This window comes from Rattus norvegicus, chromosome 7 (genome assembly GCF_036323735.1).
Source record: "Rattus norvegicus strain BN/NHsdMcwi chromosome 7, GRCr8, whole genome shotgun sequence".
NCBI lineage: Eukaryota > Metazoa > Chordata > Mammalia > Rodentia > Muridae > Rattus > Rattus norvegicus.
In genome coordinates, this window is record NC_086025.1 from 92,430,259 (window position 1) to 92,455,264 (window position 25,006).

Consider the following 25,006-nt stretch of genomic DNA (forward strand, 5'->3'; position numbering starts at 1 on the left):
TTAACTGGCTGCCATTCTGGACTTCTGGACTCAATTTCCACAGTGATGGGATTACTGGGCAAGGACTACCATGCCCAGATCACTTTAGTTTAGTTTAGTTTTCTCTTTTTCTTTCAAAAGTCAACAATCTTCAACGTAGAGAAGACAGAGAGGCCTATGGCAAGGTCAGAGACTGAGAACCCTCCTCTATCAAGGAGCAAGAACAGTGCAACCCCATTGGCCTTTACCAGTCCTTCTAGGAGGCTTAGACAAAGCATTCAAGTGATGGCTAATCCCCAAAATCAGATTATTCAAGACCCTCTGAAGGACTGTAATAATAACACAAGCATCCCCTTAGTGTGGCTGTTTCAAAATATGCTCATCCTGCTGCAAATGCTTAACTCCAACCTTATTTGTTGTCATGGGAACCCCACGAATGTTCATCATCTTACAAAGACCCCATGCAATGCAACCGCATGTGCTCACATTCGTGCAGACATTAAACCCGCCCTACTTCCCAGATGTTCCCCATTAACGTACTGATCAATCACCTTTGCAAGCAACCACGTGGAAAGGCTGCCGTGACTGGAAAACGCCACATCATCTGTTTAGTAAACATAAATAAATCTGATTTCCTAAAATAGTTTTGTGTTCTGATTGTCCCCGTAAAACCCCTCATCTGCATACTGGACATTTGCTGAGTCCACAAATGGGCTCAAATGATGAAACTCGTTGAGTCAAGCACTCACATTTGACTTAAAAACAAACAAAACACCTAATATTCAAAGCAACCTGAAAACACGGCCATCTTGCACTTCGGGGTACAAATGGGAAGGGCGGCCTACGGCTTGTAATGCTGAGGGTGTCGGCCATTGCCATTCACTCCTGCACAGATTCAAGGCGGCCTGTCACTGTCGCCTTGCAGGATTTGTATAAGACAAAAGAAATAGATAGGTCTCTACTGGGAAAGTGCTCTAACCCTAGCGCAGAGTTCAGAGGGCAGAAGAATAGTGTTTTTGAGCAGGGAATGAGCTTCCCAGAAAATTTTCAACCCAGACTGAGAAAGAAAAAAAATTGGGTAAGGCATGGATTAGATAAAGAGAGAGCAGGTGACTTGAAGGGGTCTGGACCCAGGTAAAATGGTAGCAATTAAGAGATTTGGGGAGGTGGGGGCTGGAGAGATGGCTCAGTGGTTAAGAGCACTGACTGTTCTTCCAGAGGTCCTGAGTTCAAATCCCAGCAACCACAACCATCTATAATGAGATCTGGTGCCCTCTTTTGGCCTGCAGGCATACATGCAGTCAGAATACTGTGTTCATAATAAATAAATAAATCTTGGGGGGAGAGGAGGTTTGACTCAGGAGAGACCTTTGGGAGAGGGATTTTAGACTACGTGCTTTCTGGTGAGACAGAGTAAGGATGTGAGAGAAATGCAAGCCTGCTACTGGAGGCCCATGAAACCTCCACCAGGGACCCCTACACAAAAACAGATGCAAAAATCTGGAGGAGGCCGCTTGGGTTGGCTGCATGTCAGGGGCCATGAGGACAGCCAAATATCCCCCAAACTGTGCCAGCCACATGGTCGGCACTGTCATAAATGTCTGTTCAGGTGAATGGCAAACAATCAGAAAGCACTGGAAACTGGAGTCAGCAGAGGTAGACTAGCCCAGCACAGGGAGTATGGACAGGAATGAATCAGGCCTCTCTACAAAGCAGTTCACCACCTCCACGTTCAAATGGCAGAAGTCTGGCAAGTACCTGAAAAATCACCTGACACATGCCGTAGCTATTTCACAGATAAATGTTCCTCTCCCTGTGCCTGTATTTTCCCAGCGACAGACAGACTTTGGCAATTGTAACAACACATGGCCCTGAGTCTGTCAGCCCTAAGTGCTTGGATTCCTGATCTAAAAATGTCATTCTCTCCTTTTCAGGGAAATGGCTTTCTAGGCAGAGCACTGGGCTTTGGAACCTCAGAGGAGAACAAGGGAAAAGACATCATGCAAAGAGCCCACACCCTTGTCTAGGAGCCAGTGCCACTGCTGTCCTGGATCCACCTCTCAGTAGCTCCACAAGGCTGGCAAACAACAGCTCTTTCTGAGCCTCATCATGCTCATCTATGAAGTGGGATCCATAGACCTATGGTGTGAAGACACGAGCTTACTCTTGAAGATGAAATTAGAGTCTGGAAAAACAGTGTTCAGGTAAGAATGTAAAGATTATAAAACTTTAGACAGACAAGGTTTCTTAGGACTGACTTGCAGTTCTCTGACATGGGATAGCTTTTTGGGCAAAGTCTAAATGGTGTGTACCGTAAACTAGCATGGCAGCTCTACCCACCCCTCCCCACCCCAAACAGTCCAGTACCTGACAGAAAAGGCCAGCTAAGGCAGCCCTGCACAAACCCTGCAGCTCTCGGGGCTGCTGGGGAGGAGACCTTGTGCTCCAGCCCTGAGCACAGCTTTTTCACAGGCATCAAGTTCCCTTCACTTCCTTGGAAACGGACCCCGGGCAAAGCCACAGGGCGGCACCTTTAGAATTGCATATAGGTCACCCCAAAGCAACTGTACTACTAGGAAAGTCGTGTTTCTTCCCTATAGCTGTACCCCCATCTCCATTACCCTTCCATACACTATATATATATACCCCAGTACTTCCCAAGACCTGTATAGAATCACGTAAGCTGAGTGGAGAGACACGGGAAGGAGACACTGGAATTTCAGGTGGGGACCCAATGACCCTCTCCAGCTCCTCCTGTGAGGGAAGGTCAACAGTCAGCAGCCTGGACCCCGGGAATGTCTTGCAAGTCAACAGAGCTGTTTTCATAATAGCTCTCAATGCACCTCCTACCTCACACCCTAGATGACTCTACGACCAATCAAGCGCCAAAGTAGTCTATGACTTGGCTTAAGTGTACTGAGCGTCTACTGTACGCAGCAGGAAACCAGAGTCTGCAGGAAAATGGCAAAAGGGATGTTGAAATTCAAAAAGGGAAAGTGCCAGCCGGGGCCAGGTCAGGTAACGAAAGCTCTGTAAGGAAAAGGGTGATGATAATTAAAATTTACGAAAGGGCAGGACAAAAGAGAGACCACAGCAGTTATAAAGGACTGGGGGTTAGGTATGGGAGTCTTAATTTTACAGGGGGTGGGGTAGAGACTATGAGCGTGGAAATCAGAGAACAACTTAAAGAAATACAAATCAAACTCAGGTCATTTGGCTTGGCAGCAAGAACCTTTAACTCCTGAACCATCTCTCCAGCCGTAGCTACAGGGGTCCATCAAGACTAGAATTATTTCTCACGACACCAAGTCATCCTAAGGTCTCATCAGCTCTTTTCAGGGTGCTCTATGCATGCTACAGGGCACTGATGCGATTCTGCCAGAATGCTGAGCTAAAGAATGACCCCATGGTAGAGGCTGCCTCAGTCCAAAGCACCTGGTGAGGCATGAAGTCAACCACAGAGCAGCAGGTGGACATGGAGTAGGGCTCTAGCAATACTCCATTAACCGGCAGTTTGCTAGGAGCCATTCCTCTGCCAGTGGGAGGCATCAAGGTAATCTCCTGGCTGGAATGGCAAAGCCCAGAAGAGGACCCATCAGAAAGAAGCCTGTGCAAATCCTGTACAGGGACTCCTGGCTGTACACTTCCCCCTCTGGGTGTCACCCTAGCCTCTGCAGCAGACCTGATGAGAGGGCAAGGCAGAAAGCCTGTGTCTCCATGGTGACAGTTCTAGGCTGAGACATGCTGACCCAGCTCAAACCAAGGTCTCTCTGGGCAGCAGGGTGCCGTGACCCCTGAGCCAGTAGCTTGCTCCTGGCCAGCACAGCTTATGTATGAGGAGGGTGGGAGATGTGGTGTAATATTGCCTTATTTGGGGGTGGAGAGGGGGCTTTGCACATGGCCATCTCATTTACTAAGAAGCATCCATGTGGCCCGTGCCAAGGTACGTGCAGAGGTTCCCTCCAGTGATTCAAGGGGAAAGAATCTTGTTTTCCCCTATGACGCTGGACATGAGGCTCCAACACAGGTATCTCCAGAGCCCAGTGCTGCCCCAAGGCGTAGAATCACAGCATGCTATTTAAAATAGCTCAGTCATGCAGCACTTAAGGCACGGGGGTCAGCTGAGAGACGGGTGGGACTGAGACACGAGCACAGGGCCTGCTTAGGCACCTGTTCCCTTGACACTACAAAGCTCTCTCTGCTGCATTAGTAGACACAGAAGGGACAGGTCCCCAGGGCAAGGTCACAGAAGGAGAATGAGTTAGAGTCAGAGCCACAGGCAAGGAGACAAACAACATGGGCAGGGAATAGCAGGGAATTAGATGAGAATACCAGAAAGTAGTCACTGGGTGGGGTGGGTGGAGTGGGGTGGTGAGATCAGCAGCTCACTGGAGTTGGGGTTGTTATATCCTTAGGGTTACTGAGTGAGGTGGCTCAAGAGCAGAGGCATAGGTGAGAGGTGAAAGGCCTTGGGTGCCAGCGTGAGGCGTCTGAACTACCACAGTCCCTTGGGGGCCCACCACGCCCTCACATCAGAGAATAGGCTACTGATGCTTCCAGGGAGAGAGAAAGAGAAGAGGCCATGGACAGAGGGGGGATGGGAGGGGGATGCATAGAACATATTAGCATTCTGTCTAAGCTCCGCCCCACATTACCTGGCAACAGCCAGGTGTGCCTGACACTAAAAAAGTGGCTGCTTGCCCCCTCCTCTCTCTCTTGCTTTCTTGCTCTTCCCTTCCTGCTCCAACTGTCTCCATTCCCGTCCCCCCCCTCTCTCCATGTGTTCAAGCCTGGCCTCTACTTCTCTACTCTCTCCCTCTCTCTGCCTTTTTCTGCCTCTAATACCCTCTTCACTCCCCTCCCCATGCCCTGAATAAACTCTATTCTATACTATACCATTGTCCTGTGGCTGGTCCCTCAGGGGGAAAGGATGCCTCAGCATGGGCTGGCAAAGGCACCCCCTTCCTCCACACCTCACCACACATCCATAGAACATATCCCTTCCTCTCTTTATCTTTTTATAAACACATAAGAACGGGCTACCAAAGGGCGCTGCCGAAACTGGGATCCAGCAGTAGGGGTGGGAGACTTGAGTTCCAGAATGTCTTCCACCCCTGGACTTCTTACTTCCCCTCGCCCCCAATCACAGTCACTAGGACACAGCACAAATTATCTCTTCCAATTAAACCACCACCACAGGATACTAAATATGATGATATACACCAGCAGCGGGGGGCCTTCCTAGCCCCAGATGGCATTTATGGCCTTATTAGTAAGAAGGCTTGTCTCTTGCTCCCAGGGCTTACATGTAGATGTCGAACCTCAAGCAACAGCCTCTGCCCCCATAGGCCCTCATAGGTCCCCTCAGGCCCTCATAGGCCCCTTCACACACACACACACACACACACACCAACACCCCCAAGCCACTGTTACAGGCACTCGAGGAAAAGCAGGAAGGAAATAACAGTAGAGCCTATAGAGACCTCGGGATGAAATGCTCACTGTCCTGAATGGGCAGACTCTGGGGATGCCAAAGTCAACAGTGTCATGATAGCATTTACCCAGCATCAGCAGCACAGCCATTTTATCAGCTAAACAATAGCAGTTGCTCACCACCAAGGCCATGTGATGGGCCACACCCTGCCAGAGGCACTGTGTGAAATCTCTTTTCATCTTCACAGCCGTCTTATAACAGCTGCTGCTATTGCCCACTCCCCGTTTAAAACACTGAGAAGGAGAGGCCGGGCAGATACAGACTTCAAGCCCATTTGGTACTGGCAACTATCCTGCTACTTCTTACCACACTCTGGACCTGACAGACACTTGTCTCACAGAATCCTGAGTTACCTACGGTGAGCAGCAGTTCTTCCCTTAAGAGTGGTTTCAGTTACAGAGACCTACACTGGCCCCAGAGCATTTCAGAACCGGGACAGTGGGCAGGAGGGAAAGAAAGCTATGAGAATTTCAATACAGTGTATTGTGTGATAATTATCCTATTTTATTAGTAGTAGTTGAACTCTTTTTTTTTTTTTCTTTTCTTTTTTTTCGGAGCTGGGGACCGAACCCAGGGCCTTGACCACTGAGTCAAATCCCCAACCCCAGTAGCTGAACTCTTACTGTGCCTAATTTGCAAACTAAATTTTATCATAGGTATGTATGTATGTAGGGTGTGTGTGTGTGTGTGTGTGTGTGTGTGTGTGTGTGTGTGTGTGTGTGAAAAAGTATATAGTTCAGTACTTTTCTATGGTTTCTATGTGTCTTGGTGGGAATGGAAGGGGTCTTCTTGTTTTATTCCTCAAGAGGGTCGTGGGGCGAGGAAGGAAATGAGCTAATAAATCAAGCTCACATATACAATCCTGGGCCTCGGGGTGATAATTAGGTCAATGACAGGATGGTGATCTCATAAAATGTTGCCACCTAGGAACACCATAGCCACCTTATTTTGTGTAAGTACACCCTAATGCTCACACAATGACAACCCAACCAACAACCCTTTTCTATACACATCCTGAGGCCATGCATGCAACAGTGAGCAGGCTGCAGAACTGCATGCATGGCTATTCCTCTCATTCTTCTAAGGACCGCGTGAATAAGCACTGGTGTGCTTACATTACATATAAACAGAACCGTGACTCAAGACTAAGTCATTTACAGCTCACAGCTATGAAATTACAGAGCAGGATACTGAGCTCCATGGATATCTAACACTGTAGCCTAAGACGTGACCATCCACTGTGGCTGCGGCTCTAGCAGATGCCTCTCATCCAAGTCACCAATCATAGAGGCATGTGAGCGCCCCCAAGTGAGTAGCTTCCGGGCCTGTGGGAGGCTGACTGGGCAGGTAGTCAACACATGGCCCTATCTTCACCTGACTAGAAAGCAAATTGTTGTTTTGTTCCCCTAGACACCACAAGCAAAGCCTCCCTTGAACCCCAGAGGAGCAGGGGGTCTTCCCATATGAAATCACCTTATTAATTAGTACTCATTGCTCTAATTGTGATCCTTTAAATGCACGTTACATGCATCACGAAGTCCTAAGCAGAGCCTACTGCCCAGGAGCTGCTGACTCACCCTTCAGGGTAGGGAGTCAGTAAGGATAGACAGAAGGGAAGGCCAAGCTACGTGGGCCAGGCCCCGCTCAGTCAGTTCTGCCTCAGGGCTTCATCTGTGTCCTGGAATAAGAGTCCTCTCTTTAAAAGGTTCCAGACTTCTCACACACATTGATAATTGTCCCAGAAATAATAGTGGGGGCAGGAAGCCACCTCCCACCTCCCCAGAGAGGTCACTGTCAGAAGTGACCTGTATGAGCCTTCGTTCCAAAAGGGCTGTGGGCCCTGCAGACTCCAATCTAACTGACCTGAGGTGGTGGCCTTAAATGAGGGCCGCTGTCCTCTTGATAAGCCATCTGTCAGCAGAGTCATCGAGAGATTACTTTGGGCCTGGCCTGTTCCTCCTGCTGCCAACCATGTGGGAACTAAATTGAGGTGGTGTTGGTGCAGAAATAGGGAAAGAATTGGAATCCCTTCAGGAGAAGGAAGGGCAGGGAGAGGAGAGAGGATGATGTCAGAGAGGATCAGAGGAGAAGCCACTGATGTTTTCTCAGCCTCATCCATCTTCTCCTCACAGCAACTCTGAGGAAGGACAGGGTGAGCTATACAACAAGGATGCCCTTGGATTGGGGAACCTGGAGAGAGAGAACCATCTATCAGATGGAACAAACCCCGCATGTCAGGGAAACGGGGCCCCAGCAAGGCAGGAATGAGCCCCCAAACCTCTGCCTTATGGAGTTTTAACAAGACCCAGGGCACCCACAGGCACTTGGAATGGAACCAGTGCTGTACCAAGAACACACACAGGCTTTGGAACACTCTGGACCCAGGCCCAGCAAGAACACAGCGTCCTTGCTATGTGACTCCAGGTAGTCAGGTGGCCTCAGCCCTCGCAGTTCCTGGTTACAAGGTGTAGAAAGGACATAAGGTGATGCATACCAAGCATGAGATCCAATAGAAAAGGGTAGTGCAGGAGACGTGACTGTCAGCTCTCCGAGCCAGAAACAAGTGCCAATTCCCACCTCTCGCTTCTTTCATAATCCTGGGAACCTCTGGCTCTGGTGTTCTAGAACACTCGCTTGGTGTGTTGTAACACTCAGCTGCCCACCAACGTGCTCCCGAATCAAGCAGAACCACTGAAGCTAAGCTCCTAACCCATGCCTAGAGCCAAAAGTACAGTTGAGTAAGAAAAAACAAAATAATGACTAAGGGTAGAGTGTAAACATTTCATCAGCCGAAGCCATAACCCCAGCCCACGCTCCAAGGTCTTACCCTTGCTTCTAAAACACACATGCATGCGCATGCACCCCGAACTGAGGTCAAAGGCAAGAAGTAAGCTTCGAGGGGAGCCACAGAAGGTCTTCCAGACCTAGATTCCAGGCAGGCTTGGTGTCCCTGAGGACAGCTAAGACCAAAGGTTACTCCCTTGACCAGACTGTCTCTCCACTGACACAAAATGTCCTTTCCTCTCCAGAGTCAGCAAACACAGAAAGCTGTTTTCATCCCAGGGCTCTGCCAGACCTGAAGAGCACGGACCTGGCCAGGCGTGCAGAAGCCCCCGGTACCAGTGCAGCGGCCAGATCAGATCCTGCTGGCACGGCATCCCCCCTACTGGCCTTGCTGCTCTTACGCCCCCAGACTTGGATGACAGTCCCACAGCACACCTGACCTCAAGCTGTGGTCAACTAACTCCACCCTCCGCCTCATCCCAAGCTAAGTGTGTCTATCAAGATGCCTTTCTTGGCTTCTCTTTATCCTGAAGCCACTGTCCAGGCTCTTGTCATGAAAGCCCTCGGTCTACCAGCGCCCACCTATCCACAACCAGGGCCATTTTCAGCATGGGTCCCCTGCCAGCTTCCCCCAGGGACCTTGTCTCATCGTGTCAGGGTAAGACTATGACTCCCTCCACGGCCCAGCAATGAGGCCAGAGCTGGAGCTGAAGTTACTGGGACATCGGGACCGCGTCTTGGAACACGCTGTGGCTGTGGGGTTTTGTTTGGTTTGTTTTATTAAAAGCATTTAATAAAAACAGCCAGAACAAGGGAAAAGGTAATAAGCAATGCTTTTTTTTTTAAAGATCCGTTTACGTATTTTATGTTTGTGTATGTGCCTAAGAGTATGTATGTGTACCAGGTGTATGTCTGGTATCCTCAAAGGACGGAGGGCATGGGATCCTGGAATTGAAGTTACCCGTGCTGGGAGCAGAACCAGGTCCTCTACCGGGACAGCTGAGCTGCTTCTCCGGCACTTTGATCCTGCTTTTTAAGACACATACATTAACGACCAACCAGTCTTTTCCCTGGTTTAACAGCTTCATTTGCAGGAGGAGACAACTGAACTGAGTCCTTCCATCCTCACAGATCTGGCAGCATCTGCCTCTATCTACTGGGAGAGAAAAAGCACTCAGAAACACCCCCAGAAGACTTTCAGTAAAATACCAGCAATCTTCCAAGTCTGAGTCCCTCGAACTGCAGACTTCTTCTGCCGATGGCTTCTCTAGACTTTTGTATTACTGTCCTCGTATTCTTGCTGATGGCCAAAACCTTTGGGAAGCTCTGGTTCATCTCCCGTGTGTCCCGCCAAGCGTGGATGGAAAACATGAAAGGAAAAGCTGTCTATGCTGCTGACCTGTTAGTTCCCATATCGTTGGGACCTTAATGGCAATGTTCAGGATGCTGGGGACACGGCCCAGTCGGTAGCTTGCTTGCCTAGCTTACGGGGTTCATTCTCTAGCACCGCACGGCCAGGCCCGAAACCAGGTGCACAAGTGCATGCCTACATCCCAGTGCTTGGGAGAGGGAGACAGGAGGACCAGAAGCTCAAGGTTATCCCCCCCCACTACACAGGGAGGTCAAAACCTGCCTGGTCTAGAGACCCTGCTCCCCGCCCCCAACAATAACAGCATTCAGAGTTTATCTCTCTCAGTAACCTAAGAAAAGTAAGCCCACCACCTCCTCTTCATAATCAAACCCTTTTTCTGACCTTGATCAGCCTGAAATGGTTTTGCCACCCAAGTAGGTCCAAGACTTGGCTTTAGTTCCTATTTCTAGAAAGGAAACTTCAGTTCACTTCAGGAGGCAAAAATATGTCACAACAAATGCTTTCTAAAACAGTGTTGATGCTGTTTAAATGTCTTTAGATGGTTGTAGAAGGGATTCCCTGACAGGTCTAGGGTTGTCTATACCGATGGAGTGGGTGGAGTTGGCTTCTGAAGGTAATCTATGCAAATATCTCATTCACACTTCAAGCTGTGCTCCAGACCTGTTTACCCTGGTCCAGACTCGCCAGATCCACCAGACCCGTGGTGGTGAAAATCCATCAGCATGACAAGTGAACAAACAATTCATTTCTGCAGGAAGCTCCAGTAAGAAAGTAGAAATCTGACCTTATTCAAAACTAGGGAGAAATACCAACTCTCCCTGATTCTCAGCACCTCCTTTCTCTGTCCCCGAAAATCCCACCACAGAGATTTACGGATTGACGAGAACTTCATCGATCCATCGGTTACCATGGACACACAGGGGTTCTGCTATCCTGACAACTGGAAGGTGAGAGCCACCAGGCCCTTTTATGACTGGAGCAGCAGCCCTTCAAGTTTCTTAACCTAAATATTTTTACTCCTCCTATTGCCTTAAAAAAAGTGAAAGCAAACAACAAAATCCTTGTGGGGGGGGGGCACCTAAAAAGTTGTGACCCTCACAATTAAGGAGCCAAAATCACACCATCTGGGGCCCCACTTAAAGATTCCTGGCTCTGAATTTGACAAAATCTCATGAAATTCCTATGCATGTTAAAGTTGGAGAAATTGTTCAATGTTCTGACTTCAAAAAAAAGAGAGAGCTGATCTTAAAGATTCCTAGTGGGGGTTGGGGATTTAGCTCAGTGGTAGAGCGCTTGCCTAGGAAGCGCAAGGCCCTGGGTTCGGTCCCCAGCTCCGAAAAAAAAGAACCAAAAAAAAAAAAAAAAAGATTCCTAGTGAACGGCTTTTGTGCCCCCCCCCCACTCTCCACCTCGCCTCCTCTGCTACAATTTTCTGGGGGGTCAAAGCCCAACGCCTCCCCCAAAGCCTGGTGCGTCAAGGCCTGCGCATCCCCTTACCGACCCTCCTCGGAACACGGCTCCTTCCTCTCCTTTCCTCCCATAAGTAAACCTCACTTTGTGACTGAGAAGACACAGGAGAACATCATGTCAGAGAAAACAAACTGGACGAAAAGGAGGAAGCTGGAGACAAGCTGGAAAATAAACCTTCGTGAACACTGCACGCACAGCCTGCTGGTGTGACCCACTTGTCAGGTGGCACTTTGGCATTTGGCCACAGCGCCATGGACAGCATGGTCCCGTGCCTCTGGCATCAAAGTTGGCTATATATTGTGTATGTATGTGTAGGGGGGACTTGTCACAATTAAGGTAGCCCAGCCACACGCCTCAATGGGTCAGTTCCTACACCTCACCCAGGACAATGAAAGCCTTGACAGCAGTCACCTATTCTAATTATAATGTGATCTTCTCATCACCACTGGCTGGAGGCTAAGGAGACCAACAGAGTGCCCTCCATTCTGACTGTCTCTGATACAAGTGTTCTGCTTCTCCATGGAAACACCTTATTTTATGGCTCCGTGGCTTCTAATTTCATTAGGATGCTAACATCTTGCTAACTGGCTGCTAAACAAAACAGAGGGAAGGGTTATCTTTCTCAGGAGTCCCTCCTGGGCCTGAAACAGGCACCGAGAGTCCACAAAGGGTCTCTAAGACTGAGCTACATGATACAAAAGCAAAAAAGAGGCTTACCACCCAACTCAGGCTCCAGGCAAAAGTGTGTGTGTGTGTGTGTGTGTGTGTGTGTGTGTGTGTGTGTATTGTATTGTGTGTGTCTATGTGTGTGGTGTGTCTATGTGTGTGTGTATGTGTGTGTAGTGTGTATAAGCGTGTGTGTGTGTGTGTGTGTGTATGTGTGCATGTGTGCTGTGTGTGCACATGCATACAATGTGCATGCAGTCTCTGAGGAGGTCAGAGGAGGGTGTCAGATTCTATGAAACTATACTCGCCAGTGGTTCTGAGCTGCCAATGTGAGGCCCTGTGAGGGGAAGGGACCCCAGGTCCTCTGAAAGTACAGCTCACACTCTGAACAGCTACACCGTCTTTCCTAGGCATGTTTTGATTATCTATATACTCGGAAAATATAATGACAGTCATTCGAGGAGAGAATTTATCCACAAAAGTTTTCAAAGCATAGAGAACACAACAGGAGCTTTCTGACAACTGTAACAAACGAGGCTTTCTTTGCCTGCAAGCCTGGCTGTCCCTTAGCTGTGGGCATTGTGGCTTCATGATTCCACTGAGGAAACAGAACCAGCCGCCCAGGCAAAGCCTCAGCAGGGCTGACCCAAAGGCACTATGTAAGGGAGGGTGGCCTTGAACTCCTGGTTCTCTTGCCTCCACAGACACCATCTCAAAGTTGTAAAGTTCCTTTACAAACTTGAGAAAACACCTGAAGGCCCACTGCTGTTGGCCAGGGATGGCCAACAGGTTATTTGCCTCAACATAACCTTGCACAATGGCCTCAAACCTCTGCAAAGGAATGCAATGTCAGCACTTGCCTTGAGCAGATGCAGACAGCCTCTCTGGGTGACCCCGCCTTTGCCTTTCAGGGATATGAGTGCAATAGGAACTGAGCAGCACCCATGAAAACAGCAGACGGAAGAATTAACTCTCCCCCGTGCCCTTCGCCTCACCTCCCACATGTTGGTGATTCTCACCCCAACCATTCTGGGAGTTAGAACACCAGGAAATCTGCTCCCTGCCTAGGGAAGAGAGGAGTGGGCTGGGACCAGCTATATTTGACTTTCTTCCAAAGAGGTGTCCTCCCCTTCAAAACAGAGGTCAGGCCAAGGCTGCACTGTCTTTCAAAGAACTTAAGTGTTAATTAAGAGGGAGATGGGTCTGTGATTAGAAAGAGGAGGTGGGGTCAAGGGAAGCTTCAGCAGTGGCCTTAAAGAACATGCAGAGTCACTTCCCATGTGGAGGGAGGAGTCAGTGAGAAAGCTGACCAGGGTAGGGGTGGGATGAACCCTGAGAAGGAGGAGGAAGGAAGGGGACTATGAGGGCAGCTGGGGGTGGGCTCACCATCTGTCATCTGAACAGTGAACATTTGCAGAAATGCAGGCGGGCGGGGCGTGGATCACTTGCAAAGCCTTGGCCTTAGCCCAGCTGCCAAGGGAAACAGGTGGCCAGTCGCCTCCCTCCACACCCTGGAAGGGAGGAGATAATGGCACACTAGAGTCTCAGCCAGGGCGGCACGCTTCTGGGGGGTCTATTATGCACAGGAGAGACCAGCTCCCCAGGAGTAGCGGCCTGCCTTGCCCACAAGTGGGATGGATGAATACACACTTGCCTTTCTTGCATTCTGTGCAGACTATAAACCCAAGCATGAGGGCTGCCCTGGGAGCAGGAGATAACTGAGGCTGAGCCTGCAATCACACTTGTGGTCTTCTGGATGCACTCACCAAAGGTAAATGAGGGAGGCGGCTGGAGCCCAGGGTTTAAGGGAGGCAGACACATTCTGGCTGTGAATAGGGGACTAGGAGAGAGAGAGCTCCAGAAACTCTAAAGTTGGTACAGGCAGGGGTCTCTCCCTTTCCATAAGGCTCTGCAATCCCCACGCTTTCTCAGATCAGAATAGCAGGACGTTGCTGATGGTGTCCTTTAAGCTGGAGAAAGAAGGCCCTGGCAGAAATCTCATAAATAAATACGTTTGGTAGTCACTACCCATACCAGAGAGAACCAATAATGTTTCAGATTTGTGGATGACAAAGGCTTCAGGTTGTGACCTTGCTAGTTGGAGGTCGAAGAGCCCTTTCTTCCACCAAGGAAGGCAAATGCCCAGACGAGCCTCACAAATGCCACCAACACCCACCCTACTTCTGAATTAATAATGCTGAGTGGAGCTTCAAAGGAATCCCCAACCCCTAAGAAAAATAAGCTTGGCACAGGAAAAGTTACATCTGAAGCAGGAAGAGGCATCTGTTTCCCAATCTCCCTCCACAGTGGAGAGCCACACCCTCAGGTCCAATGGCCAAGAGACATGTGCTGGGAGGGGGCTGGGTGGGGCGGCAGACACCCGCTTCCCTCATAGCTCCTTCCAGGCCACTCGATTCCCTGGAGCTCTAAAAGAACAAGCAGGGGCCTCAGAGCTCATTACCACCATCCAAGCGTGAAGCCAATGGAGCTCCTCCATGCAGCTCAGTTAATAACCTGAGGGTCCTCTGAGGAGCCTCCATCCCAGTCAATGGTCATGCCACTGCAGGGGACAGAACCCAGAGGCCCCAGGAACTACAAGCAAGGAAGGCAGGCGGATTCTCCTAATCGCTAGTCATTACCAATCTAACATTGCAAGGTAAACAAATGGGAAATGTCATTTTGGAAATGCACAGGATTCAGTCCCCATGAGGTAAAATATTTTAATTAACCGGGAAGGTTAATTTGAATTGAACAAAAGGATGTGGTGAACTTTCAAGTATTTACTAAACGTTTTACAGACACACACACACACACACACACACACACACACACTCATACACAGCGGGCAGGGCACACACATGCACACACAAAGCCCTTCTATATTTTAAATGCATAAATACTAAGGAGCCTGGTTTAAAGGGAATCGGCCCCAGGCAGGTCTCGGAATACCTGCCTTAATAAAGGTGTAACAGTGTGTAATAATGTGTCAACCGGCTCACAGGGAAGTGCTCTAGGAACATATGCCGTCAAATACTCTGCTGTATCAATTTGCTTACATTCCTTTTGCACATGTTCTGTGTGCTAGTGTCTATTTATGCACTTGGATCTTGAAAATCCGACCTGATGTACATGTGTGTGCGCGCATGTGTGTTTGCACACATCTGGACGTAGTCTGTTCTCTCTTACTGTGTGTCTCACCGACTTAGTTCAGGCCAGCAGTCTTGGTGGCTAGCACCTTTAATGTCTGAGCCATCCCACTGACCTGACTGATTGTGGGTGGGTGGCTGGGTGGGTGGGTGGCTGGCTGGCTGGCTGGCTGGATGGATGGATGGATTTACTCACTTTTGCTGTTTCTTGTCCCCAAAATGAAAACACCTAATGGTTTTTTAATGTAACAGGGGATGGAGAGATGGCCCAGCGGTTAAGAGCACTGAGTGCTCTTCCAGAGGTCCTGAGTTCAATTCCCAGCAACCACATGGTGGCTCACAACCATCTGTAATGAGATCCAATGCCCTCTTCTGGTGTGTCTGAAGACAGTAATACAGTGCACTCATGTAAATGAAATAAACAAATCTTAAAACAAAACAATGTAACAACAGACCAACATAATAAGGCAAGGACAACTGGCTGGCATTTATTGAGCATCCAACTTCATAACCGGGTGCCTTCTGTCCTGGGGAGATGATTCAGTGCTTGCCACACAAGCATAAGGACCCAAGTTTGATCCCCAACACGCACAGTTTTTAAAAGTCAGGCATGTGCTTGTGTCATCAGTGCTGGAAAGCAACACCAGGAGGATCCCTGGCTGGTCAGCCTAGCTGACCTGGTGAACCCCAGGTCTAAGAGAAATGTCTCCCAGAAAGCAAGGTGAACTATTCCTGAGGTACCTAAGACTGACTTTTGGTCTCCTCACCCACACGAACACCTGACCGTGTGCCTGCTACACAGGTGCCCTGGCACGCAATGCAAATGTGAATTTTTAATTGGTTTTTCTTTTTTTTGAGATTTTTATTCAATGCATGTGGGTCTTTTGCACACATGTATGACTGTGCAGTGCCTGCAGAGGCTAGAAGGGGGTGTCAGGTCCCCTGAGTCTGGATTACAGATGATTGTTAGTTAGCCACTATGTGAGTGCTAGAATTAAACCAGAATCCTCTGCAAGAGCAGTCAATGCTTGTAACAGCTGAACCATCTTAGGCTGAATTGTGGTTGTTTGGTTTTAAGTCCATTTGAGTCCACTAGTTTACTCCATGGAGCTGTGCTGACATTTGCGTGCACTGGTTCACCCATGGCTGCTGCACACACTTCATTCTCACTTGGGCCTCACAGCTGGGAGGCAGCTCAAGGGCAGGCACACGGAACCCCAGCTTCCTTGATCATAAGCTGATTCTTAGTCACCACCCCACCCAACCACCCCCATTCAACAGCTGAGTTGAGACTGGCTCCCTTCTAGCTCAACAGAAAACCACCCGTCCGGTGTGTGATTTCAACCCAAACCCAGAAGGACTCAAAATGTTATCTATGCACCTTAAACAATTCATTTTAAATTAAAAATCTTTGACAGTTAACCTTAGCACAACCATTCAACTCGAAGACATGTAAACTATGGTGCAAAACCTTCTCTTGAATTTGGGTCTTCGACTTAAGCTCTGGGATCTTTCTGGGTGAAACCCCACCCCACAAGGTCAATGTCCAGTTCCTTCTGGGAGGCTCTCTCCAGGTGGTGATCCACCAGCTCCCCAGTTGTTTATACCAAGCCTCGGCCACACCTAAAGCAACTGGCTTTTTAGAACATGCTGTTTTCAAGTCTCTATAAACTGTAATTGAGCTTTCAGAAAACATCACTTGACATTCAGTGCCTCCTACCGCTTCATGCAGTGTTTCATAGAACATAATCACCCAAGGAAGTTCATCCATTGAAACAAGCTGAGAAGGACTACAGCTGACCAGTAGGCAGCAGAATTCACCTGTGGTAGCAGACCTAGCAGAGGGTGGAGACAGAGAGCCCCTTTATGGCTCAAGCAGACCTCTCTACCTGACAGGGGCAGTTACTTTGGTCAGCAGCCCCAGTAGAGCAATTGAGAGTAATTCACCCTCCTCCCACCTCCCCACCTGTAAGCCTTCTGGGAAAGGAGCAGGTTTGTCCACCAGAAAGCAAGCAGGACAAAAGGACTGAGAAACAACGAATACCACTGAAATCACCACAGCCCTCTCAAGTCCCAAGATCCTGATTCTTTTGACAACAATAGTAAGGTAAAATGGCCCAAGAATCAGATTAAAATGTACAGAAAGTACACGGCCCAGGTCTTCACACATGGAGCCCATTCAATGGACAGGAAGTCATTTTGCATGGTTGAGAAATTATATATATTTTGAACTCATGTATTTAGAGCTCTTTCCCACAGCCTTAAGGGCTGTCCTGGGGGGTCCCAGCATTTACCGTTTTGCTGAGACACTGGTCACACCTTTGCCTCCTGACTCCTGCTGTCTTTAATTCTCGTGGAGTCATTGATGTTAATAAGGACATTCCTTGGAGGAATGTGAAAATGTGTACATTATTACACAAAGAAGCCTTACACCCACAGCAGCCATCAACACTCTCAACACTCTCGGAGGCTCCCATGGCAGGGGGTTGGGGGTAGGAAGGAAGCTGCCCCAAAGGCAGGAACTATGTCACTCTGTCCCCACCAGGACCACACCGGGTTTCCATTACCTGAGCTTTCTGCGTGTTGATAGGTCTAGATGGATGAATGGATGGATTTTTTTTAGATCGACAGAAAGACTAATGATGTAGCAGAAATGAATCCTTCAGTCAAGTAACTTATTTGGCTCAAATGGCCTCCAAAAATGAGTCGAGAATTCTTAGTGCGTTTTCCTCCCCCAAAGATGAATGAACTCTAGTTACGCCAAGGAGCCCAGAGAGACCAAAATGAACACAAAAAAGGGAAACAAGCAGAGAACTTAGCAAGCACCAGCTCAGGCTTTAAACAAAACTACTGGCTCCTTGGTAGGGAAATCCTTCCCCCTCCTCCTTCCTGTAGTCCCTGAAAATGAGGATGCAAGTGTGCATTCTTTCTTAGGATACACAGAAAACTGGGAACTAAATCCAGCGGGAAGATAAGATCTTTACCTTCAGTTTTCAATAAACAAGTCACAGAGAGGTAAGAGGAAAGCCACTGCAGTCTGGCAAGCGCAAGTGTTGAACTGAGGCGGGTTCAGAATGCATGCCTGTGTGGAGGTGACAGGGCTGAGTAGGCCAGAAGGCACACCTGGAGCCGGGTGCACGTGAGCACATTTGGTTTCTCCTGGCACATTTGCAGACACAGCTTTCACTCCTGAAAAGCCAAGACGTGCTAAGAAGATGCACCCAGGTCTAAAGGAGCAGAGGATATTCCACATAGAGAAGCCATCTTCTTAAACAGAGTAGCCAGACAACCCAGTTTGGTCACAATTCCCATCTTCCTTCCAAAAGTGCACATTCAGTCCAACCAACCTTCAAATGGTTAAGCCACCAGCTGGTGACAAACCCTCTGTCCCTACCATTTGAAACCATGCATCACTTAAGATAGCCTCATTTCTATCCAGATTTGTTTGTTTGTTTGTTTGTTTGTTTGTTTGAGACAAAGAGACATGAAGCCTGGGTTAGCCTATGTAGCCAAGGCTGGCCTTAAACTAGTGATCCTCCCAATCTTAGGGTCTTGGGTGTTCTTTAAAAACCGTATGAAAATAGTCAATCATGACTTTACTTCCTCAAAGCCTCTGTTTCTTCATCTGGTGAATGGGAGCACAGGATCCAGTTTCAGTGAGGCCGAGAGATATTTAGGAGATTTATATATCCTACAGACGGTAACTCTTCAACCACAGGAGCTGCTCTTGCTAATCTTCTCTACTGGGGTGGGAGGGAGAAGGAGGGGACATACTTTTGAGTTATAAATATGGCAGAGTGAAAAGAAAAAGTTTAACACCTAGTGTTGATGAGACACCCCCTCCTCTTGGTAGGAGGGTATCTGGCCCTAGGGAGCTACAGCCCTTAAAGTGCTGCGTCTCCTACTTAAATGCCACCTGAGGAATTGATCCTGCCCAGGAGGAATACTACTGTGCCCTAAAAAGAAGCAATAGCCAAGAGTGGAGAGCGGCTGAGCAATCATCACATTCCTGGAAGTCAGCCACAGAAAACTATTCACAGCCCAATCATTTAAAATTCCACCTCTCCAGAGGCTGAGACCGGAAGGCTGTAAGTTCAAGGCCAGCCTGGCCAACTTTCACATAGCCATGTTTTAAAAAAAAAAAAAAAACTAAAAACGTAAAGGCTACAATTTTTACCCTTAACTGTGAGAATCAGGTGGCTATTCTTAAAATAGTATGAACTCATGCAACTAAATTTAGCTGTGTACATGTTTGTATATAAATATAGGGGGAAATCCAAGTCATGGTTCCAGATAGTGAAAACTACAGGAAAATGAACTGTTTTTTTAAACAACACAAGAGTAATTGTTTTGTGTCTTTGGGAATTTGTAATGGCAGATCTGTTTAACTTTGAAATCAGAGAACAGGTCATAACTGACAAGCATGGCTAGACCCAGTGGTGCTACTGGAAAGGCTGAGGCAAGAGGAGAAGCAAGCTCAAGACCAACCTGGGCCCAGATCAACTTAGCAAGGTCAAGTTCCAAAAGAAGGGGGAGGGGAGGCTCAGGTAGAGCCTGGCATGTGTGAGTCCCGGGCTCAGTTTCCAGTACTGCAGAAGAGATGTTTGTGGGATGAGCAGGAAGTGGAGACGCAGGCAGAGAGGTAGCAGCCGCTCTCCAGTCCACCTCCAAGAAACCCTTCTGTCAGGGGGCTCTGCACATACAAAGGACAGAATACACCACCCTTAGGCCTGCAGCTGGCGTTACATTAAGCCCACAGCCATTTCCTTAAGACCTGGCACAAGAGCACTGCTCATTTTCACATCCCAACATTTGCATTAAAAAGGCTGCCCAAACCTCAGGCCACATTTATAAGCTCAAACGGGGAGAGATCCGGTAGCATTTTTTGTTTCCCTGGCAACCTTATCTGGGTCTCCTTTCATCTTGACCTCGATGAAAGCGTCTAGGTGCTCCAAGGTCCCCGAAATCAGCTGGCAGCTAGAGTGGAGCAGCCCCCACACCATGCCCCACCCCACCCCACCACACGCCCAGCAGAGAGCTAGCTTATTTGAGAAACAAGTTTCAGCTAATGTGCTCACACCACCCTCTTCCACCAGAGACTCTAGACCACTGGAGCCCAACAGGTTTGCCACTGCAGTTCTGGAGCATCTGGCTTTCACATTCCCACGTCTTAATTTAGCATCACAGAAACATAATTAATCTTTCTCCTTAAGTGAAAGGGAGAAGGGAAATTACATTGAAGATTGCTGTTTTGCTAAATGGCATCGATGTCTAAATATTGACCTACCTCAGGTCCCTTAAACAGCAGGTGGGGATGGGGGCAGATGGGACCTTAATTTTAATGGGTGAACATCAAGCCACAGAATGAGCCTCCAGGGGCAAACTTTGATATCTGAATGCTGTGGACTAACTAGAAACAAGTCGGAAAACGGGGCTGGTGGGGTGTGGCTCATCAGGAAAAGGTGCTTGCTATGGAACCTGGCAGCCCAAGTTTGAACCCTAGAACTAAAGGTAAAAAGAGAAAACTAAGTCACTTGTTTTTTGGTCCACACCATCAGCATCGCCATCAGCATCGCAGGACTGTCACGAGGCCTAAATAGGTTAACAGAGTTCAGGTGCTTAGAACGGGGCTGGGCGTAAGAGCAAAGCCATTCGCTAAGTGTCGGCTTCTGCAGACAATCAAATCCGCCTGCCTTACACTGAGTCTCTGGACCACCTTTATGCTTCTCACCCGTACACTCAATTCACAGACACAGAGTCTAGCACCTTCTACAGTTATGACCTAAGAAAGGCCAGCTCCTAACATCAGCGTGGAGGCCTCGGCTAGTAACAGCCTTTTCTAAAGGACATCTGGCTTCAGCTGATAATACGGCAGAGTAGACTGACAGTGGTCACATGTGGAGATCTACAAGGAGAACGAGAGGGCGTGCATGCCCGCCCGGAGAGTGGCTCTTTACATTCAGAGACAGCGTCGGCCTGCTCTCTCTTTCTCCAGCCACCAAGTACTGTCCATGTGGCCACTTTTGGGCATAGATTTCTATAACTGGGAATGTGTTATATTTAAAGCATTTCCCTAGAGTCCTGTCATCTAAGTAAAGGCAGTGGGCCAATCCCGAATGCAGAAGGCCCTTCCCCCACACCACAAGCAGATAACAGATAAGTGTTCTGGGAGAAAAAAAGTCACAAGGGTTCCTGCTGGTCACACAGGCCCAACAGACGATCTGCAGGAAAGCTGTCTCTTCCTCAGAAAGGATCCGCAAGACAGGAAAGGAGCGAGCCTCAGTGCTGGACCTAGCGGCTTGAGGACACCAGAGCTGCCACCTAGTTCCCATGAGAAGGCCTTCTATACCTTTCCCACAGCCTCCCAGCCTCCCTCAGAAACAGAGAAGCCAGTCAGCACCCACCCATCCAATGCTGTCCCTTTCTGTCCTTCAAGGTCCTCCCCAGCTTCAAACCCTGGGTACATTTTCTGCCTAGATTCACATCTTTCAAACAACACAGCAGCTCCCTCCTCCTAGTATACATCATTAACTCTTTCATAATTAGGTGGGATTCTGTGAACATCTCCCCCAGTTCACAGCTCCTGTAGGAATGCCTTCTATGCATTAACAACGTGTCAGTAGAAAACACGATGCTGGCCTTGGCAAGCCAGTGTGAGCCGTGCTACTTATGTGCAGGAAAAAATAATAAGAATCAAAGCAATTTTAGGTCTGGGTGTGGAAGGGCAAGCCTTTAATCCCAGAACTCAGGAGGCAAAGACAGGTGAATTCCCATTGAGTTTGAGGCTAGCCTGATCTACATAGTAAGTTCCAGGCCAAACAGATCTATACACTAAGAGCCTGCCTTAAAAGATAAAATGATAAAATAAAATAGGAGAAGATCTGGGAAGGAGGTAGGATTGGAGAAGGGAAAAGTATGATCAAAATATATAAAAACTATTGTTTCAATAAGAAATTAACCATCCTATTAACTTAATATTTTTAAAAAGGAAAATGTTTTAACGATATAATTCACCAAGTCCAATCCATGTCCAGTATAGTCGTGTCAGTGTGAACGCAGCAGAAATGTATTAATGGTATGTCTTCATTTGTTCAGTCTGTGGAGCCCACTGTCTTTTCCACTGGAAGATAGATGTTAGTTGAGCAGACATGTTCTAAACCGTAGAGAGCCATGGCTACTGAGCTGTGCAGTGTCCTCTACGCCGTGACTGGAAACTCCCACAAAGCAGCTGGTACATTAGTGAGTACCTGTAAGATACCAACTATCAACAGACCACTACTGTCAAAGCCTAAATAGATGTCACGGACTACAGTGGACAGCAGCTGTCTGTGAGATATGGCAGAGTTCACAAAGCCTCCCTGACTCAGTGTGACATGGCTCTTCTCTCTCCTCCTCCCCTTGCCCTCCCCCACCGTGTGCCTGTGTGTGTGTGTGTGCGTGCACGTGTTACACACAAGCAAATGTATGGTACCTGTCTTGGATGCCTGGTCCTTAGCGTGCAATGCGAGATGTGTTGGGTCCTTCAAAGGTAGACCCTGTGGGAGATACTGGCCCTCAAAATTATGAGAATTAAGGCAGCATTCACATGGGCCTCCTGAGAACAAGCTTCCCACGGGAGAGAACATGAGGACACGTCCCCACATGAGAACAGGCTTCTGTCATTATATATCATCTGCCAAGACCTCCCAGAGCCAAACTGATGGCTCCCAGAGAACTATGGGCTAAATAAACCTTGTATTTTCAATAAAGTTATGGGGCCTTGAGTGTTTGGTTACAGTACCGAAAGGTAAGTTAATATGCTGGCTCTGCTGCAACAGCCATGACGGGAAGAACAGCACTTCTGGATCCCTGAGCTTCACACTCGCCTTCGCTGGGTTTGAATGTGTGGTTAGTAACAGAGGTCTGCACACTGCTTGAAAATACGGCAACATGTCTGAAAATCAGGACAAGGAAAGGTCAGGAGTTGTTGAAACGAACGGGCAGGTGATGGTTCACTACGATCGTCTCCTTCTGTGTGCGTGTGTGTGTTTGAAATTCTGAAGCCACAGAAATGAGAACAGACCCTTGTCCTTCCCCTCGCCACGTGTGCTGTTAGAGGCAGCATCGGCACTGAGGAGAAAGATCCATTGCTCAGTCACAGCTGGAGTCGGCGTGTGGGGGAGTTGCTTTCTCCTGCACTGAGGGGCAGAGCACAAAGCTAAGGCCCAGTGGCCACACCAGGCGGAGGAGCAGCCAGACACACCACACACACCCATCACGAGAAGATCCATTGCTAGGGCGGGTCTGCAAGCCCCTCTGAGTTCACAGCGACTCTCTGCATAGGGCATGAGGCTAGGAGATCACGTTTCTTCTTCTTCTTCTTCTTCTTCTTCTTCTTCTTCTTCTTCTTCTTCTTCTTCTTCTTCTTCTTCTTCTTCTTCCTCTTCTTCTTCTTCTTCTGCTTTTTTTTTTCTTTTTGGTTTTTCATGACAGGGTCTTTCTGTGTAGCCTTGGCTACAACTTGGCTGCAACTCCCTGTGTAGACCAGGCTGGCCTCAAACTCATAGGGGTCCCCCTGCCTCTCCTTCCCTAGGGCTGGGATTAAAGGTGGGCACCACCACCACCTAGTTCATTTTTCCTTTTTAAAAAACTATGATTTATTCTTTGAGAATGTCATACAAACAAACATGCAACATATTTTAACCACATTAACCATTCTCCTCAACCCCCCTTCACCAATCCCTCCCCGACTCCCCGCCTAGGCCCCAGAGCTAAATAACCAGCACCCAGTCACTGCTGCCCAGTGACTCACGAGTGGAATAGTCACTGTGCTGTGGTCAACCTATCAGAGCGCACACCCTAGGGAAACGGCCACCATCAACCATCAGCAGCTCCTCCCTAGGGGAGGGGCTTGTGGAAGGTTGACTGGCTTGCTCTAGTGCAGGTAACAGTCTGGTCGCAGCTCCCACGCACACTCATCAGAAACCACTACTTGTCCCAGGTGTCCCCAGCCTCCATCTTTCCACCCCTTCTTCCAATATGTTCCCTGAGCCCTGGGGAGAAGGGGTGTGCAACGTGGATGTCCTGTAGCTGGGAACTCCACAGACACTCTCTACACTTTGACCAATTCTGAGTCTGTAATAGTTATCATTAATCATCACAAGTTGAAATTCTAACTTTCAGAGTTAGGTCCCTGAGCTCTATATGAGGTTAGAGTCTGTATAAGAAAGGCACGAGAAAGAAGATCTCTCTCCACCGTGTGAGGACACATCAAAGCCAATGTCTGCAAATCAGGAAGTAGGCCCTCACCAGCTACCTCCCGGTAGCTTCTTCTTGGTCTTGCAGATTCTAAAGGTTGGAGAAATGGTCTCTCTTATTACTGCAGCTTAAACCAACACAGCATCTTTGCATTATTTCAAAGGACTGAGAACAAGCCCCTGGCACTTTGAACTTTGTTAATAAGCACGGCACTAATAACCTACTGAGGGGAACCCCAGTGAACAATTCCTTTGGCAAGAACAACACGACTGAAGATCCTGACCCAGATGTAAAGGGTAATTCACAGTTACACTCGCCTGCCTGCCTGTTTACAACAGCTCTTTCCAACATCGATAGTGGTTAAAGTAAACAGTACGAACTGTCCTGATGATAAAGAGTTCGTGTTCTGTGTTGAGGTCAGAGTTTCTGTATGAGCATTGAAGATTCCCTCACCAATTCCTCCCGACGTCCTTGGCTTGCACCTTGTGAACGGTGTGTGTGCATGTGTATGTGCCTTGCGCCACAGCACGGGGAGGGTCGCCCGTTAAATAAAATGAACGACTTGGATTGCAACAGGCTTATTCCAGAAACGCTACCGAAAGTCACAGGGAGTCACTTGGCTCATTTCTAAAGTGATTAGACCTCGAGCTACAGCTGGGCAAGCAGCTCATCTATTTCAACTACGTCAGCTCTACCGGTTAAATTACACAGGAATCTTGGGAGGAATGAGCCTAGGTTAGGTTTGCTGTCTGCAGCCTCCCTCCATCCTAGATCCCCTTTCTCTACCTGGGCTGCTCTACTCCAATCTAGGTAACAGAAGATGTCACCGAAAGGAATGGCTATCAGAATGACAAACAA

The 25,006-nt window shown here is 48.4% G+C and overlaps 1 protein-coding gene and 2 long non-coding RNA genes across 15 annotated transcripts in view; 1 reads left to right on the forward strand and 2 right to left on the reverse strand.

Moving 5' to 3' along the window:
- Mtss1 (MTSS I-BAR domain containing 1) overlaps positions 1-25,006 on the reverse strand; it is a 139,217-nt gene that overhangs the window by 52,031 nt on the left and 62,180 nt on the right. The gene's annotated exons all lie outside the window — the stretch shown is intronic.
- LOC120093662 (uncharacterized) lies at positions 1,668-9,081 on the forward strand. 2 transcript variants are annotated; one of them, XR_005487134.1, is made up of 2 exons: positions 1,668-2,183; positions 8,503-9,081. It is a non-coding gene; the product is annotated as an uncharacterized LOC120093662 (long non-coding RNA). The 2 variants fall into 2 exon arrangements; XR_005487133.2 differs by lacking the exon at positions 1,668-2,183 and adding an exon at positions 5,642-5,831.
- On the reverse strand, positions 6,127-22,872 carry LOC134479913 (uncharacterized). The gene is made up of 2 exons (XR_010053811.1): positions 22,692-22,872; positions 6,127-22,158 (listed from the first exon to the last, which is right to left on the reverse strand). It is a non-coding gene; the product is annotated as an uncharacterized LOC134479913 (long non-coding RNA).